Source organism: Papio anubis, chromosome X (genome assembly GCF_008728515.1).
Source record: "Papio anubis isolate 15944 chromosome X, Panubis1.0, whole genome shotgun sequence".
Taxonomy (NCBI): Eukaryota; Metazoa; Chordata; class Mammalia; order Primates; family Cercopithecidae; genus Papio; species Papio anubis.
Window position 1 is genome coordinate 107,543,652 of NC_044996.1, and position 19,950 is coordinate 107,563,601.

The window sequence follows — 19,950 nt, forward strand, 5'->3', positions numbered from 1 at the left end:
GACCAGGCTGGTCTCGAACTCCCAACCTCAAGTGATCTGCCCGCATTGGCCTCCCAAAGTGCTGGGATTATAGGCGTGAGCCTCCATGCCCAGTTACAGTCTATGGTATTCTGTGATAGCAACAGAAAACTGACTGAGAGTTGATATTGTTAAAATATCTATACTACCTAAAGTAGTCTACAGATTCAATGCAATTTCTATCAAAATTCAAATGGCATTATTTACAGAAATAGAAAAAACAATCCTAAAATCATATGGAACCACAAAATACCCAGAATAGCCAAAACAGTCTTGTTAAAAAAAAAGTTAGAGTCATCATACTTCACTATTTCGAAATATATTACAAAAATACAGTAACCCAGTAGTATGATACTGGCATAAAGACAGACCTATAAAACCAATGGAACAGAACAGAGAGCCCAGAAGTAAACCCATACATATAGTCAACAGACCTTCAACAAGGATGCCAAGAACACACAACTGGGAAAGAGTCCTCTCAGTAAATGGTGTTGGGAAGATTGAACATTCACATGCAAAAGTCTGAAATTCTACCCATGTCATACACCATACACAAAAATTCACTAAAAATGAGTTAAAGACTTAAGTGTAAGACCTGAACTTTAAAACTCTTAGCAGAAAACACAGTAGGGAAAGCTCCATAATGTTGGTTCTTGGCAATGATTTATTGGCTATAGCCTCAAAAGCACAGGCAACAAAAGCAAAAAATAGACAAAGGGGACTATATCAAACCCAAAAGCTTCTACACAGAAAAGGAAACAACAGGTAAAAGGCAACCTACAGAATGAGAAAAAAAAAAATTGCAAGCTATGTATCTGATAAGGGGCAAATATACAAATATATAAAGGTTTCCTACAGCTCAATAGCAGAAAAACAAATAACCAAATTTAAAAAGTGAGCAAAACTGTGAATCGACATTTCTCCCAACAAGACATACGAATGGCCACGAGGCATATAAAAAGATGCTCAGCACCACTAATAATCAGGGAAATGTGAATGAAAACCACAATGAGATATCACCTCATACCTCTTAGAATGGCTACGATAAAAAGGAAAGATATCAAGCGTTGGTGAAGATGTGATGAAATTGGAACCCTGGTACAGTGTTAGTGGGACTATAGAATGGTGGATCTGCTACAAAAAACAATACAGAGGTTCCTCAGAAAATTTAAAATAGAATTACCAGATGATCCAGCAATCCCGCTTCTGGGTATTTACTGGTATTAAATATAAATATGGATCTCGAAGGCATATCTGAGCTCCCATGCTCATAACACCATTATTCACAATAGTCATGACATGTAAACAACCTAAATGTCCAACTAGGGATAAATAGATAAAAAATGTGGTATATAAATGCAATTGAATAGTATTCATTATTTTAAAAATCATGAAATCCTGCCACATGAGATAACATAGATGAACTTTGTGGACGTTATGCTAAGTGGAATAAGCCAGTTATAGAAGAACAAATAATGCATTATTTTACTTACATAAAGTATCTGAAATAGTGAACTTCACAGAAGCAGAGAGTAGAGTGGCAGTTGCCAGGGACTGGCGGGGGGGAAATGGGCACTTGCTATTCAATCGGTACAAAGTTTCACTTATGCAAGATGATTAAGTTCTAGAGAGCTGCTGTACAACATTGTGCCTATAGTAAATAACACTCCATTGTACATTTAAAAATTTGTGGAGCGGGTAGATCTCGTGTTAAATGCTCTTACCAAAATAAAAATGAACTAAATTAATTATCTAATTAATTAAATGACTTAAGTACAGATTTTTCAGTAAAGTGTCCCAAATTACACTGAGCAAAGACAAGAACCAGCAACTAGGCAAAGTGAACTACAAGTATAGATGTTGAATTCTAATTCTCTAGCTACAGTAGTTTCTGCTTTTGCATGTTAAACTGAGATTATATGCCAAATAATTGTTTAACTTGAAATTGCAAGATTAGTCCATGTAGTTACATTTTGTATCTCTCCCACACAGTTCAACCAGTAGAGTTGGCTTAGGAGAATCAATAAAATATGTATGTTTGTATACAGGTGTGTTCAATTTTAACATGGTCCACCATAGAAAACAGGCTATAAGTAAATGACTAAGGTCTGCATTTGTCTCCTGTTCCTCTTGTGATCACTTTGTGGTGATGCCTAAGATGATCATTTGTTCCAGATGATACAGATGCTCAGGTTGGAAGCTTGGGATTCAGTCTAGGAGTAGGAGTGAAGGAGTCCTTACCAAAGCCTAACATGGAACTTGAAACCTGAGGTAGGAAATAGCTATTGAGCCAATTCACAGAGTCCCTTAGGGAAAGGTAATCATAAATTTAATTACCTAAAACCTAGAACTTTCCTTACATTTCCTGGCCAGTGTATTGCTACATAAGGGTGAATCTCAACTAAAAAGATGTGAGCATTTTGCCCAGTCAGAAAAGGCTGTCATCTCTTAACCTTAAGAACAAAAATAAGTAAAAAATGTTCATCTAATTATATGTTTCTAGCATAACACAATACAGACGATGTTGGCAGATAATTCCAGTCTTTTCCCTCACTAATTTTGCAAACACAGTAAAACAAAGTAAATAGTTTGCGTCATCATCTTTGGACTCTTAAAATCTATTACATAAATTGAAAGAAGCATAAAGAATTTAGATATTTTTAAGCAAACTTACATATAATAGGCAACCAGTTCAAACAATTCCTCTAAGTTCCCTGGAAAGAGACTAATGTGTAATTATCAGTTTTTAAATAATCCATGCTGTGGTGCCAAATGAATATAAATGTAATGTTAAAAAAATTGATCAATAAATTATAATCTCATTTATTATTTATAAAACATTTTTTGCCACATCCTCTCTGATTTTTTAATAACCACATTGTGAGATATAAAAGAAGGGACCATAACCCTAATTTTACAGATATGAGAAAACTCATTTGCCCTGGATTTCGTATCTCATTAGTGGTAAAAAGATCCAGTGTTCTTTACAGTATGCTGCGAAATATTTCCTGCTATTGATAAGACTTTGTTGCAATGACCTCTAAGAATTTTGGTATCATTAAATAAAGGTTACATAAAGTCGTTCTATTTTGATAATAATTTTTCTTCATATGGCATGCTGGACTTGAAACTTAGAGACCTGAAATTATGTTCTGATAACCAGTTAACTCACTATAGCTTCATAGTGACACCACCTAAAGATCTTTGCACACAATGTTGCTATATATCCATGTGTGTGCGTGTGTGTGTGTGTGTGTGTGTGTGTGGTGAAAGATGGGGAGGAAAGTTATAACTATCAGAAATATAATGCAACATAAAACATAATTAAATCAATTTTGCAAATTGTGAAATGTCTATTATGTTTTGATTTATTCCAGCATGGTCCAAGAGTTATAAACTTCTCATCACAACAGAAATTGAAAGCAAAGGTCAATTACAAATGTTATCTCATAGAGAGGTCTACCATTACCATATTAGAATGCCAGGAATAAGTAAAGTTCCCTTCTTGTTCTTGCTTACTTATCTTTAAGACCTTGTATTTGCCTCTAAAGCTGTATGTTTCCTTGAGGGGAGCATCTTGTCCCCATTTATGTGAACTCATCAAAGCATCAACCCTAGATCAATCTGCGTTCTTCATGTCCATATCCAGGACAGCTAGAGAAAAATCACACAGCCCTACAGACTGGGTGAGAAGACAAACTCGTGGTCCACCAATCAGCTAAGCCTAATCACCTGTGTATTCTTTTCCTTATCTTTGGTCAGTTCCTGAAGACAGTGCCCTCAATGACTTTTCAATGCTCTTCTGAAATTACTCAGGCCCTGATGCCCTCCCTCTTAGCCTTGGTTCTCTCAATATACTGCCCTTCCATTAACTTACTGATGTTCACACTTAGCTGTACCTCATCATAGGTTCAGAGGACTAGATGTTCTTTTCTCTTTTCAAATCTACATTCTTTCATTTTTTTTGTCCTTAATCTCATCTCCTCAGACTTGCTCCACGATCTTGTTCCAACAAGCATTCTCTTTTTTCTTTAACTTGAATATCTCAAGTTTCACTGATTCCTTTATCTCAGCCTATAAACAAGTCGAAAAATACATATGCATTGCCCTTCGTGTAATCTACTGTACAATTTGTCTCTTCTTCGTATTTATTATAATACATTTATTAAAATTCTTATCTGTACTTGCTGCGTCCATCCCACCTCTCAGTCACTTCTCAAGTTGCTGTAATCTGACTTTTACCCCGACTGCTCTCTTGCATCTTCACTAATGTGGGAGTCCCAACTCCCTAGCCACAGTGATTAGTACAGGGATGGGCATGTGACTGACACCTGACCAATCAGAGTCTTCCCTCAGGTTTATTTTGTATTTTGAGATAACAAGGAAAAAACTCCTTTTTTTTCTGGTTTTGGAGTTAACAGAATATGAATCTGGAACTGCCTAAGATCTTGACTCTAGCCTCAAAGCATCACTCAGCTTAAAAGAAAAAAAAAAAAACAGAGAGTCTGAGGGAAGAAAAGACGGTGTTAAAATTTCTAGCTTTAGTCATACTCAAAGTCAGCTCTGACCCTGAGTGTCCTGATATGGTTATTTTATCCATTAAATTCTACTCTTTGGCTTAAGTCAAATTCTTATTTGTTGACCTTTCCTTCTCAAGTTCCTCATCTGTCATCTACTCCAGCATCATCTTCTCACTCTATTATATTCATTTCATCCTGCATATGCTTCTTTTGATGATTTCAACCAGACTCATGCTTTCAAACTTTAAACTATGAACTGATAACTCCCAAGTCTATATCACCAGACCAGTTCTCTCCCCTGAATTTCATACTCAAATGCCAACATTATACTAAATAATTTCACTTTTTTTAATTAATTAATTTATTTTTTAGACCAAGTCTTTCTCTGATGCCCAATAACTTCACTTTGATTACCCAAGGGCAACTCACTCCAGAGTGAATATAAACCCGTTTTCCTGAGGTCAGTCCCAGGACATGTTTACCCTGGTGGTTCTGGAGTAATTATTAATAGCACTCTTTCACGTTCTCTGAAGTGTCCTGGTTTTGAGGATAAAATTCATTGTCACTCTCTCTCAGACTCAATGTTTCCTGCACTGAACCCACTATCCTTCTTTCCATATCTCAGTCAGTCAAATTGGAAGCTTAGAGTCATCCTTGACTCTTTCCCCTGAATCTGTCCTCCATGTTATAACAATATCCAGGCCTTGAACACTTCTTTTTTTTTTTTTTTTTTTTTTTTTGAGACGGAGTCTCGCTCTGTCGCCCAGGCTGGAGTGCAGTGGCGCAATCTCGGCTCACTGCAAGCTCCGCCTCCCGGGTTCACGCCATTCTCCTGCCTCAGCCTCCCGAGTAGCTGGGACTACAGGCGCCCGCAACCGCGCCCGGCTAATTTTTTGTATTTTTAGTAGAGACGGGGTTTCACCGTGGTCTCGATCTCCTGACTTTGTGATCCGCCCGCCTCGGCCTCCCAAAGTGCTGGGATTACAGGCGTGAGCCACCGCGCCCGGCAAACACTTCTTGACTCTATCATTTTCTCTCTTTTCCAGCTGCCACTGCTCTGGACTTTTACCATCTTTGAAATAGCCTCTTAACCACCAGTCTTCTTCCTCTCAAATCTATCATCCACAATAACAATAAGGGCGTTGAATTATTGGTCCAAATTCTTCATCCGTCCTAGTGTCCATCCTCCTAGTGTCCTCTTCGGAAATCAATCCCTGGCCCTGTCCTTACCCCAGTTACCATTGCTAATGACATTGAAGTTCCTTCCGCTAGAGATGGAGTCGATTTCCCTACCCTTTGACTTTGGGCTTATCCAGGTGATTAGCTTTGGTCAATATAACCACAGATGTAACTCAAGTAGGAGTTTGGCAACTTCAGTTCTTGTGCTTTTGACCTTGTCGTGGAAAGAGCATTTCTTGGCTAGCCCATAGGTCTAATAAAGACAAGAGTCAGGTCAGCAAAAATTGGACCCTGTCTACCACCTGCAGCCAAGTGCAGACAAACCCAGGACTAGACAAACCCAAGTGCAGAACATTTAACTCCCAATCAAATAGCAGAAGGGTGAAGAAGAATAAATTATTGTTGTTTTAAGCCAGTAAATTTTGCTGTGCTTTTTAATGGAACAATAGCTTATTGACACAATTCCCCTCTCTATTTTAGTTAGTAATACTGAATTCACCCAAAAGAGAAGCCTAAAGATATCCTTGATTTTCCCTCCTCACCCTAACCTTTACATTCCAACAATTCCTAGATCTTACAAATCTATATTCCAAACATTTCTTGAATCCAAATTCCCCTCTGTATTTCTTTTGCCACTGCTCTGATTCAAACCCTCATATCTTTGATCCTGGATTGCTGCAATAGATTTACCTGGTCTCCTTGTGTCTAGCCCATCCTCCTCAAGAATGTGATCCATGTATCCACCAAAGGACCTTTCTCTAAGGAAATTTGGCCATTTCTCCCCATTTCCTCCTCTTTCCTAAAAATTCTTTAATGGGTTTCCATCATCCACAGAATAAAGTCCAACTTCCAAACAAGACTCTCACGGTCTGGCCCTGGCTAACTCTTTAGACTCATCCCTCACCACTCCTGCTTTGCAATTTTTACTATAGCAACACTGCTTGTAGTTTCTCAAAATCTCTCCAGAAAGCAATCCCTGAGCATCGCCTTACCCCAGTTTATGGTTTTCTCCTTCTTGCTCCCCACAATTTGCTGTACATATTTATATGTACTTACCACAGCATAATGACCTATCAATCTATCTCTCCTACTGTCTTTTTGAGGGGAGACTGTCTTACTTGTGCTTTAATTTGAATCCCCCGCCCTAGGGCAGAACCTGACATGTATGACATGCTAAATAAATATTTAGTGAGTAAATGAATGAATGACTGATTTTTTAAAAAACTCATAAAACATATTTATACTGTTTATGAAAATGCTTTTGATATTTTCTGTTCCTACTCCCAAATAATATATTTTTTCTTGCTATTAATACATGTGATTCAAAAAATCACCATTGAAATCAATTCACTTACTTACCGAGGATCTTTTAACAGATCTGACGTTAGTAATATGAAAGCAAGATAACGGAGTTTAGCATTTGTTTCCACATAGAAACAGATATTTAGTAAGAATTTAATAGAACAGGGCCTCTTAGTCAGATTGCACTTTTCTTTGGTATACAATAGTGAACTAAACTTTGAAAAAAAATTATTTTACTTTATGGATCCATAACTGTTTTTTATTCCTTGAAAGTCTTTCTGCCCTTCAGATCAGATCAATTTACACATATTCCAATTTCTTCAATGATTTTTGCTCTATTCAGGCTCTTTAGTCAATTTCGGTAATTGCTATAAAAGTAAAATTGTATTACATGTTGGACGGATAACATCCATCATGTGCTGCACTGATTAACAATTGAAAAACCTCAGTACACCTTAAAATGAACACATATCAAGGTATGTTTCCAAACATCTTTACACTTACGTAGCCTGAAAAGCTCTCAGAAAAAGTACTTATTTAATTTGGTCGAAAATCAATATTTGGTGTATTTTCAATTACTATCTTTTATAAAACTGTTAATGAATAATGTTTTCTGTGACAACCAACTGAATATATATCACACATTAAAGGTGATTTCAACCAATATTAAAGCCACCAAAAAAGCAATACGCTTCTGAGTTTCTTAAATAGGAAAGCATTGCACACTTCTCGGTTAGAAACAGAATTCCAAGTACAGGTTCTGAAGACTGAAAGCATATATCAAACCTTAGGAAAAGTAAAAGTAAATAAAGATATTTTCTGCTTTACAGTTATTACTTCTGAAAGGTAGTAATTCACATATAAGTTATCAAATGGTATTTGAAAGTCTTCCTACCTAAAACAGCTCTTCTGAAAATACTTTCAGCAAATAATTATTTCATAAAATATATATGCATAATAGAGCAATATATTTTAGATATACATTTATCAGGTTTCCTCTAAGTGAGAAATACTGTAGGGTAGAGGAACAGTTGCCAACAGAAAGGGTTCCAGAAGCATATATACCGTATCTGAGAGCAAGACGATGTTTAAATACATAATTTACATTTCCTTAAGTAGGAAAAAAGGTGAAAGGCAATGACTCAATCTATTGAGAGAAAATCTTTTAAACTTCCTGAAGTTCCAATTTGATCATGATGGCATTCCTCAAAGATTAAAATAGGTATTGATGAAAGACTTATTAAAATACAGAAAAGCATTGGGAGCGTGAATAGTCCGAAACAACAAAGGAAACAAATCACTCACATTTAAAAATTTTTTGCATGGGCCAGGCGCGGTGGCTCAAGCCTGTAATCCCAGCACTTTGGGAGGCCGAGACGGGCGGATCACGAGGTCAGGAGATCGAGACCATCCTGGCGAACACGATGAAACCCCGCCTCTACTAAAAAAATACAAAAAACTAGCCGGGCGAGGTGGCGGGCGCCTGTAATCCCAGCTACTCGGGAGGCTGAGTGAGGCAGGAGAATGGCGTAAACCCGGGAGGCGGAGCTTGCAGTGAGCTGAGATCCGGCCACTGCACTCCACCCTGGGCGACAGAGCGAGACACCGTCTCAAAAAAAAAAAAATTTTTTTTGCAACAGATATTCTTTTCTAATGATGTGTACTTTAGACAAGTCAAGAAATTGATTTCCATGTCCTAAGCATTCAAACCACTGTCTATGTGACAGGCGAGATCTAGAGTGGAATTAATAATTTGTCATGGTTCACATGCAATTAAACAGCATATATTTACAAATTAAACACTACATTTCTTTTTTTAATGTTGTACCCAGGATCAACTCAGCACCCAGGTGCAACTAAAAGGGCAAAACGTGTACTCTACATTTCCTTTTATTTCCCCTAACAAGTGTATATTTTCTCTTTTTGTCTTCCTTGGTGCCGAATAAGCTTCCCTCATTATGGTGAACATTATTTATTTTTCCTTTTTTCATGTTCTACCCTCCAACCACAATCAAAATGTACCTGTTCTTCTCAGATCTTGTGAGGTGTAAGAAATTAAGCTGATTAAGGTGGAAGCACTAATGGCGTGATAGCTTACTCTTTCCAGATTTAATCAATGAGGAATGCTTTGAGCAGCAAGCAATAGCAATATCAATAACAACAACAATAATAAACAAACTACAATGATATAAACCATTGGAGGTACCTCAATGTCAGGTTGGTTTGGCGGCACACCCATGTCATGAAGGACATAGGCTTTTTCTACTGTTATGTTTGACCATACTTAGCATATGGGATTTTGTTCTTTGAATGGTTGCTTCATAGTTTCAAGATGCTTTCCCTAGCTCCAAGCATCACAATAACAAAGTAACATTTAAAGGCAGGAATTCATAGAAATTAGACTGAGACAAGTCATTTACGTACTTTGTTCCTTTTATTAGGAAGTACAAACTTTCCATGAAGCCCCATAATAACTTCCCTTATATCTCATTGGCAAGGGAGAATAGGAAAGTGAGTTTCAGGCTTTTTCAGCCTCCATGGTAGAGGTGGATGAGAGAAGAAAGGGGTTGGAAATGATTTTTAGATTCCAATGTGAATGCCTGCCATATCAGATAACATGCTTGAAATTGCATAGGAACCTTTAGAGTTTACATACAGAAAAGAAATAGCAACAAATTGAGGCTCAGTTTGTTTTAAAATCTCTGCCCGCTAGATATCTGTATTCCTATGTTCATTGTAGCATTATTCACAATAGCCAACCTAAGTGTCTGTCAATGGATGAATGAATTTTAAAAATGTGGTACATATACAAAATGGAATACTATTCCGCCATAAAAAAGAAGGAAATCCTATCATTTGTGACAATATGGAGGTACCTGGAGAACATTATGTTAAGTGACATAAGCCAGGCCTAGAAAGGCAAACATCCATGATCTCACTTATATGTGGAATCTAAAAAAGTTGAATGTAGAAAGTAGCGTGGTAGTTATCAGAGGCTGAGGTGGGAGGTGGTGGCAGATGGGGAAAGTGGAAATGTATACATATATCAAATCAAGTTGTATACTTTAAATATATATAAAAATATATGTAAATATATAAATTCTAACCATCATCTATATTTCAATAAAGTTGCAAAAAATAATTTAAGCAAAAACTATGTAAATGATTTTATAATAGAATATATAATTTTATAACATATTATATAATAATATTCCTTAAAATAATATATACTTTTTTATTTTAAAAAATAAAACATAAAACTAATGCTTAGAAAATCAATTCCAGTGATGCTTTTGGACTTCAAATTCTAGAAAAACTAATATTCCTAGTAAATAAAAGCAGCTCGTGTTATACCTTTCGTTGTCATTAACCTTTACTACTCTGTTATATGAGGTTCCCTGTCATTATTGTCCATTAGACTGCTTGATAATAGGATAAACTTGGGAGAAATTATGCAGGATCTAAATGAAATAAGTGTAAGAAGATAAGAAAAAAAGATTCTGACAATTCTGAAGCCTCCTGGAGTAGAATTTGCCCACTTAAGAAATATTCTCATACTGAAAAAAAATGAAGCTATGGAGAAGATTTGGAACTCTGTGTATTTGGGCTTAAAGTGACTGAGTCATTTGGTACTTTGGTTTAGTTTGGAAATGTATAAAAGCATCAGGAAAAGAAATATGAGATGGAGTTGGGGGGCACAGGAGAAAATGTTTTCAGATTAAGATGTTAACAAATAATCAAACAGTTCATCTTATCTAATCTCAGAAAAATCCTTCAAGGTGGCTATTACTAGTCTCACTTAATGTGAGGAAACTGAATACAGAAAAAAATAACCAGCTTAGCCAAACTTCCAAAGTGGGAAAATTAGGATCTACATCAAAGTCTGTCTGCCAAATCTATGCAGTTTCTATTTCTTCTATCCAACAGAGAAAGAGAGATCAGAACACATGCCCAAAAAGATATAAATCTTAGCTGAAATGATATCAGTTTTCTGATGGTGTGTTAGTCCGTTTTCACACTGCTATAAAGAAGTACCTGAGACTGGGTAATTTATAAAGGAAAGAGGTTTACATTACTCACAGTTCTGCATGGCTGGGGGGCATCAGGAAACTTACAATCATGGCAGAGGATGAAGGGGAAGCAAGGCATGTCTTACATGGTGGCAGGAGAGAGAGAGAGCAAAGAAAGCCACATCCTTTTAAACCATCAGTTCTTGTGAGAACTCACTCACCATCATGAGAACAGCATGGGGGAACTTCCCCCATGATCCAATCACCTCCCACCAGGTCCCTCTCCCAACACAGGGGGATTACAATTTGAGGTGAGATTTTGGTACGGACACAGAGCCAAATCGTATCAGATGGAAATAGGAAATGTCTTATGATGCACAGGAATGTTCACAAAGCAATCACTGAATGAAACTGATTGACCAGAGATTATCAAGAAAAAGGTGAGCCTTATAATATGAAGACAGCCAATTTGGCCCCTCAGAAGTGAGGGAGAAATAAGGGACAGTGAATGAAAGAGGAAAGTTTAAGGAGAGGAGGAAATGAGGGAGAGAGGAAAGTGGGGCAAGAGGGAAAGGCAGTGAGGTGATGAACAGGGGCCTAGTTTTGCAGGAAATACTTATTATCTGTGTATTTCTACATATACAGAATTTGTGTGTAAAGTAGAAAAAGTCTCCACTAGGAAGATAACTAAAGGTTATTAATATTCCTTTTATCACTCAGCAACCAAAGCCACATGCTTATTTCTGCTCCCCAGAAGCAATGTTAGCTACTAGTTTCAATTCAGGAAAATGTATATCTTCAGAAAGGTTTTTATGAGATATTTATTCAGCTTTTTCTCAAACTTCTTCATATTTTCACTATAAACGTTAAACTGAAAGTGTGTTCTAAAAATTCTATTCCACCATGAAAATGTAGAAGCATACTTTCTGATGAAGTTTATGTGTTGTAAATCATGATGCTGAGAACCAGCATAGAAAAGGATGAGATTTAAAGGTTTGAGAGGAATATCATAACCACGATGGGCATCAATAGTTTCTATCAAATAAATTGTCACCCATGTCCAAAGAAGAATTAATTACAGGATCACACAAAAGCGTGATTCCAACGAAAAATCCAGTTCCAAGAATTAGAATTTCCAAAGGATGTGCATATTCAGCTTCTATTCCAAATGGAACTTCAAACTTCTGATGAATTTTATGAATCTATTTACATACTCTTTTTGTGGTACAAGAATTTATGCAGGCTTAGAAATAGTGCCAAGTAATATCAAAGACTGTAGTATAGCCAAAGCACCTTGCCAAAAGCATATACCATTTTGTCATTCTTTTTCAATCATAAATAATATTGATATACTCTGTAAAATGATAGGTTCCACAAATAAAACAACTGGATATAAAAGTGATTAAAGAGAAGTACTGTAAAGCATTTCCATTGGTTTTCCCATGTCTCTGGTTTATATTTTTCAATGTTATTTTTTTTTAATGCACGGTATAAATTGAAATAGAAATCCAAGCAAAAAGAACAAGAAATAAAAGCTTTCATGAATGATAGCAGATCCCCATGTTGCAATCTAGAACATTGTATAATTATTAACATATAATTCCAAGCATTTTAAAATGGTTCTTGCAGAGGACTCTCAGGTAAAAGTGAATCTACATACTCCACAGTTACAAATGCTGAACTAAAGATGTTGGCACTTTCATTTGTTGCCATTTCTCAAATCTCTGCAGATAGCCTTCTAATTCTGGATGGTCATAAGGTGACTGTAGCCATGATTTTTGATGCTTCTGATTTTGTCATTCCACCTGTTTTAGCCAACTCTCATTTACTATGAGTAAATCATACCTAATAAATTTCTAAAACTCAAACTGACTTCTAATAACAGACTTACTGATGTGAACTCAGGAAGTACAAATTCATTTACTGTTAAGATTAAGTAAACATACCACAACAAGATGCAGATGGGAGTTTAAGGAGCAATTTGAAGACACGCTCTAAGTTCATTGAGTCTTCAGTGAGCCACCTACAGTAGAGATCAGGTTTATTGGAAGGTGCCAGGACAGTGCCACCCTTATCATCAACCAACACCACCCTGCTTTCCCATAAAGACTGGAGAACTGTGCAGAAGGTGGAAAAGTCACCAGTCTTCTAGGGGGTGTTCATGGAGACTGATAATTCCCTCCCTTCCCACTGAGGAGAAAATAATTTTCTGAAATAAAATGATTATTTACAGGAATACAAAGTAAGATGAGAGTCATGGAATCTAAGATGTCATAAAGTTAGTATAAAATCTTTGGGAAAGGGGTGTTGACACAGTTGGGGGATAGTTAACTGACAAAAATAAAACCACATCATATTTATCTTCTTACTGAATTAAAAACCCTCAACAAACTTGCTCCATGAAAGCTAAAAAGGTAAATTCTAAAATCATATAATTCACGGTTATCTCAATTTATAATTCTTGTAAAAATAGAATTACTGTACCTATTCCTCTGCTTCACTTCAGATTGTATTCTCAAGAACACAGTACAATGTACTGAAACAATAACATATATGTAGTTAAGAATAGTTGCAGAATGCAAAAGCTTTGCTTTGAAATCAGTCTACCACCTATTTAATTATTAGTATAGGAAGTTGTACCAGCATTGGAAGTTAGTTTAATTTGGGTTCCCCCAGAAAGTGGACCCTGAGGCAAGGAATTGGAGGCAGATAAGTATTTATGAGGTAATCCCAAGATGCAAAAGTGAGAGACAGAGAAAGTGAAATGGAGAAAGGAAGAAAGAAAATCAAATGTATGCTACTTCTATAGAAAAATGAGACTCAGTCTCCTTGAGGATACTGTGAAGAACTGCACAGAATACCCTTCAAAATCATACCATCGAAAGTAGGAGTGGCTGGGGCATCAATCTACCTACTCCTACTCACCGTTGGCTAAGGATTGCCTGTGGAGGTGTTAACTTACTTTCAGTTGTGCCTGCATTCATGGAATGACCCTCCATTTTTTGCCCCACTGCCCACTTGGCATGGGTCTCTGGCAAGTGCAGGGGACTCATCTCCACGAGTGAATGGAAATCAAGTTCCCAAGGGGTTGGGGCAGTCTTGTGGTATGTCACAAATTCCTGCTATAGAGGTTTAAGTGATTTCTGCCTTCTTCATGGAATCACCTGCTAATGTAATAGATTTCTTTAAGTATATTATCAATTACGCAGGCATTTTAAGATAAAAAACATACTCATCAGTTATTGCCAAATGTCAAATCTCAATCAAAATGAACCCCAGACTCTTTTCCCAGAAAAAAAAATATTTTTCAACAGGTACATCATTTCCAAAATAGACCAGACCTGTGATAGACTTTTAAATATTAGGAATACATAGGATGGTGAGTAAGATTTGGTTATAGCTTAGCCTAGGGCCATAAACAACCCATACATAAACACGAAACGACTGTGCTCCAAAATTCCTCAGCTATGTCAGGCCATGGGAAGTTCCTTCCTCAGGCTTCCACCTGAGAGGCTTCTGCCTGACATATGGGGAGCATTTATAGTAAACCGAATTTTGATGAAAAGCTCCAGAAAAGCAGGGAACAATTGTTTATGAAAACCATCTAGATTAGTGTTTTCAGAACTGTGCCCATGAGGCCATGGAAGAGAAAAAAATAAAGGGGTGGGTCTGGACTCCTCCCTTGCTTCAACAGGGAGCCATGGTGAATTTTTGTTTGTTTTGTGTAGGCTTATGCTTCAGCTTGAAAAACACAGAACAAACTCTTCGATTTACAAATGAAACACAGGCTGGGAGCCATTAAGTGGCTTGTAAAAGACCACACTGCCAGACAGAAGCAGAGCTAGAATGAGGAATCTGACTTCCAAGTAACAAAGACTCTCTCCTTTAACCTAGTTCTGACCTTGGACTTCCCTCTTTGTCCCTGTAGAATCAAGTATAAGCAAGAATGGGGCTAAGTTACTTTACTGAAAATCCCCCACACTTTGTATCATCAAATTTCTCATCCCCCATCGTCGATATCAAATCACCCTGGCCAGCCTTCAGCAGGAATTATGTTGAGTTGGTCTAGTAAGAGTCACCCTTACCCTGAGGTTTCCTTTTAGTAATTTTCCACCCACTGATCCTCACCCTGCTCCTTGGCTGTAAATCCCCACTTGTCCTTATTGGAGTTCAGCCCAATATCCTTCCCCCATTTCAAGACCTCATTGCAGTGGTTCCTCTACCTACAGCGATAGTCTCCCCAAATAAAGCCTTCATTACCATCTTTAGCAAGAGTCCTTAAACATTTTCTTCTTTAACGTAAGCCAGCAATGCACTTCCTAATTCACCTTAGTTTTCCTTTCCAGACCTGTGTCAATTCACAAAAATACTCTCAGCAGTAAGCCTCCCTATTGTCTTCCCTTCAACAAATGTAGGGGGTATTTAAAATGGTACTTAAAACAATACTGACTATAGTCACTTCATCGTCTCTAGGGGAATGATTCAAATCTTCTCTGAGGTAGATAGCTCTTTTGTTTATAAAAATACTTTGATGATGGGCCTTGACTGACTTGTTCATAGAGAAATGTGAGGATCCTTGCTCAAAGTTTAAATGAATGAAAGCCAAATTACACCATGAAACAGAGTAAGAGAGACTAAGGTGGCCGGGAGGGAGGCCAGCAAGAAGGGAAGATGGGATGAAAGCAGGGGAGAGAAAGACGAAGAGGCAAAGATATAAGCAATATGGAGGCCTGAGGAGAAATTCTCTGTGACTGGGCATAGCTAGAGAACTGAGAACATGGTGGCATGATATTCTGTTGTAAGTTTGTGGTACTGGGCTGGGTTGTCATCATTTTTTCCCTTCCCTGTTATTTCCAGGATTTAGAAATCGGCCACACACAAAAGCCATATGTTAGTTTTATTTGAAAAAAGGAATAAAGTGAAGCACAGCAATGGGGAAGAGGATAGGAGAGCCCAGAACATATAGAGAAGACGTAGAATTAAACAGATGCACTGCTGTTTAAGAGCTTAGCAGAGAATGGTGCTATACCATAAACCAGCCCAGGATGATGTAAGCCATCTCTGGGGAGTTCTGAGAGATAAGGGGGTGGAGGGCAAGGATAAGTGCCATTTGATTTGAACATCCTCCCACTAACTCTTTTCATCAGTCAAAGTCATTTCCTGCCCATAATGCATTAAAGAACTATGACAGAAGAATAGGACACAGTGTGTGAAAATTGCTCCAACTTTCAGGTTCTTGTCAGGAGAAGCAGCATGTAATACTTGACATGACTCATTTAGGTAGGAGATGACAGCAGGTAAAATTAACAGGAATCTGAAGTGATGTGTTATTTCCCTTAAAGAAATATATGATCAGAAATGAAAAAAAAATGCCATAAAATTAACATATGTACTTTATTTAAAATGTTGACATACAGGAAAAATGTACTAATGAAAGAATTTGTGCTTATGTTTATGAAAGGCCTATTATTATAAATATTATTTGTAGAATAAAACTCATTAACCCATTTAGATTCACAAATAATGCAATCGAATTTTTTTGAATTATTAGAAAATGTATACCACTAATGACTTTCAATGGTAATTTAGGCCTACCAAAAAGGTTAACTTTGACAGAAAGAAAATCAAAATCCCAGTGAGGGAAAGGCTAAGATAAAATATAAATGAAAAGTTTTTTTTTCCCTACAGGTTATTTCAAGTAACTGACTTCCATGGGTAGGAGGCATAACTAAAAATAGATTTTAGAAAATTATTCTACGAAAAGAACATGTGATCAAATCCTAAAATGCTTCAGTCCTTGATGTGGCTCAATGTCTTTAGTACAGTGGTTCTCACAGTGTAGTCCCTGGCCAGCAGGATAAGCATCACATGGGAACTTGCTGGAAATGCAAAGTCACATCTTAGAGAATCATCATTTGACAGTCAACGAGGTTGGGATGTTTTTATCCATCAACTTCCCGTCAGTCATTGGTTAAAGGCTACTTCTGGGGACCTTATCCTAGACAGAAGGAGAGCTTGCCTCTTTGACCACAGGGGAAAAAAAGCTCTCAGACAGAGAGTAACCATAGCAGGTTTTTGTAGCAAGCAGCCTTTTGCATGTCCAGGTGAACATCGAAGGGATATGGTAGGGCACCAGCAGCCTCTGCTACGGTCTCTGAACTTCATATGAGAAAGATCTAGGTTTTATTACCTCAATCATCATTATTGTGTTAATATCAATGATGAATTACACAGTCAGAAAGGGGGAAGGGGTCTCAGGAAATACACTCCAAAACTGTAATCAGCCACTTTACATTTCTTTCTGGGATTGTCCCTGCACAAGCTGAATGTGGTGGGGAACTGGTCCCAGATACGGCTGTGCAATGAATCCAGTATGCATGACTTTCTGGCGGGGAATCCCTGAAGTTGATGCGTTTTACTTGTCCATATGATACTTATATTTAATAATCCAGTGATTCTAAATCTCTATTTAAATGTCATTGCAGGGCATGATATATTGTATGCCTGATTTAAAACAAACAGAAACTCCAACTGATTCAGTCAACAAATTCATCTAATTCTACTACTGATTCATAGTAACCACATAAATTGCCAGCAGGAACAGGAAAATCCCTCTATAGTAAGCCCTAGTTAGGCAACATCCTTCCCTAAAGCTTATTTCCAGAAATAGTCATGAAGAGTGAATACAACTGCCTCCAAGAATGTTTTCTTTTACTGGACTCTGTCATTTACCCTCTACTGGGTTCTAATCAGGTTTTCCAAATAAGTCTCCTGGAATATCCCATTGCAGCGTATCAGATAAGTGACCCCAGAGTCAACATAAAATTTAATCAGAAGACAGTAAAATAAACACAGTGGTCATATTTATTTATTACTGACTTCCAATAAATCTCCCAGGCCCAGTTCATACACCTAGATTGATTTTCATGCAAAAGATAACATCTTTGCACAAATTATATACATATATACATACACATATATACATACGTATATATACACACACATATATACACATATACACACACACACACATATACACATATATATACACACACATACATATACACCTATCCCTAACTGAAAATATTTGTTTCTATACTAAACATGTCTACCTAGTAAAAGAGACAGAACCAATGAGGGAAACGAGATCACTGGGAACCCTTGATTTTAATGGTCACCTTGATATTAATGATCCAGTGGCTAAATTCAGCATATAGGAGTGTTTTGTTTGTCTTGTCTATTATGTTTCATTTGTATGAAAAAAGAATAAGCATTTATATATGGGGGAATTCAAATAAAATAATCCATGTTTCCGCTTCCTCTTTCAAGAATCAGTATCAGGCAACAGTGGTCTCAGAATCTGTGTGGCAACAAGAGGCAGAGGTTGGAGAATGGCTGTCTCCTTAAGATAGGGCAGACACAGCCAGGCGCAGTGGTTCACACCTGTAATCCCAGCATTTTGGAAGGCTGAGGCGGGCGGATCACCTGAGGTCAAGAGTTTGAGACCAGCCTGGCCAACATGGTGAAACCTCATCTCTACTAAAAATACAAAAAAAATTAGCTGGATATGGAGGCACACGCCTGTAGTCCCGGCTACTCGAGGAGGCTCAGGCAGGAGAATCGCTTGAACCTGGGAGGCGGAGATTGCAGTGAGTCAAGATCACGCCACAGCACTCCAGCCTGGGCAACAGAGGGAGACTCCATCTCAAAACAAAACAAGACAAAAAGATAGGGTAGACACACCCAATTTATCATAGTTACCACTGTTTCCTTATTGTCTACCTGCCTTGCCTCTAGGGGTATTGAGTTCGTAACCCATTGTAAATAGAATTTTATACACAGTTTTGGAAATGTAGTGCATCTTACTTTTTACACAGATGCCTCAGATGTAGGAAATTTTCATTTGGAATACAAGCTTCTGTGTGTTGACTAATTGCATTACTGTGTATAATTGATGGCGCTCAGCCAGTGCACCTAGGATGACAATGAATAGCACATAAAATATTCTAAGACAGCCTTTCCATTTCCTGTTGTAATTATTAGCAATATTCTCTAGGTCTCATCTTAAGCTAGGCCCTGCCCCTGCCCTATACAGGTCTTCCTCTAGATAATTTCTGTGCAGCACCAGCACAGCAGAGGAAGGATAAAGATAAAGCTAAAATATAAAAAGAAGTTAAGCCTATGTATACATTTGTGACTAGGAGAATAACCTGCTTGTAAGGAAACTGATCTTCTTCTTGTGGAATGGGTTATCTTTCTTTCTTTTTTTTTTTCTTTTTTTTTTTAGAAGGAGTTTTGCTTGTTGCCCAGGCTGTAGTGCAATGGCTTGATCTCAGCTCACCGCAACCTCCGCCTCCCAAGTTCAAGCGATTCTCCTGCCTCATTCTCCTAAATAGCTGAGATTACAGGCACCTGCCACCATGCCTGGCTAGTTTTTTGGGTATTTTTAGTAGAGACGTGGTTTCTCCACGTTGGTCAGTCTAGTATCGAACTCCCGACCTCAGGTGATCTGCCCGCCTCTGCCTCCCAAAGTACTGGGATTACAGCTGTGAGCCACCGTGCCTGGCCATCTTTCAAACGATCTCAACAACTTTGTTTCAAAAATGTTTGTATTAATGCAGGCTCATTTGAATAGGTGCAGTACCTAGTAAATGAACTGTTTGAAAGTTGAACCCTCCATTTGGATGAGAGGACAATTGCCAAAAGGTCTGTCTTAGCATTTCACAGTAACTAATCATATCTAACCTTTGAAAATTTCCAAGCTTAGCTGATAAAAGGGAAAAAGCTCAAGTGAGGGTTATGCTCAGTCTAAAGCATTTTGGCATTACAATGGAATAGGAATATATATTTAAAACAGGGGCAAGGGAGGAGGCCAAAGAGGGAAGGAAGGAGGAAAGGAGTGATGGGGGAGAGAGAGAAAG

General features: G+C 37.6%; 1 protein-coding gene and 1 pseudogene across 1 annotated transcript in view; both read right to left on the bottom strand.

The window, feature by feature from the left end:
* Positions 1–19,950, bottom strand: part of SYTL5 (synaptotagmin like 5) — a 231,401-nt gene that overhangs the window by 176,383 nt on the left and 35,068 nt on the right. The window lies entirely within an intron of this gene.
* On the bottom strand, positions 11,133–18,514 carry LOC110742199 (annotated as a pseudogene).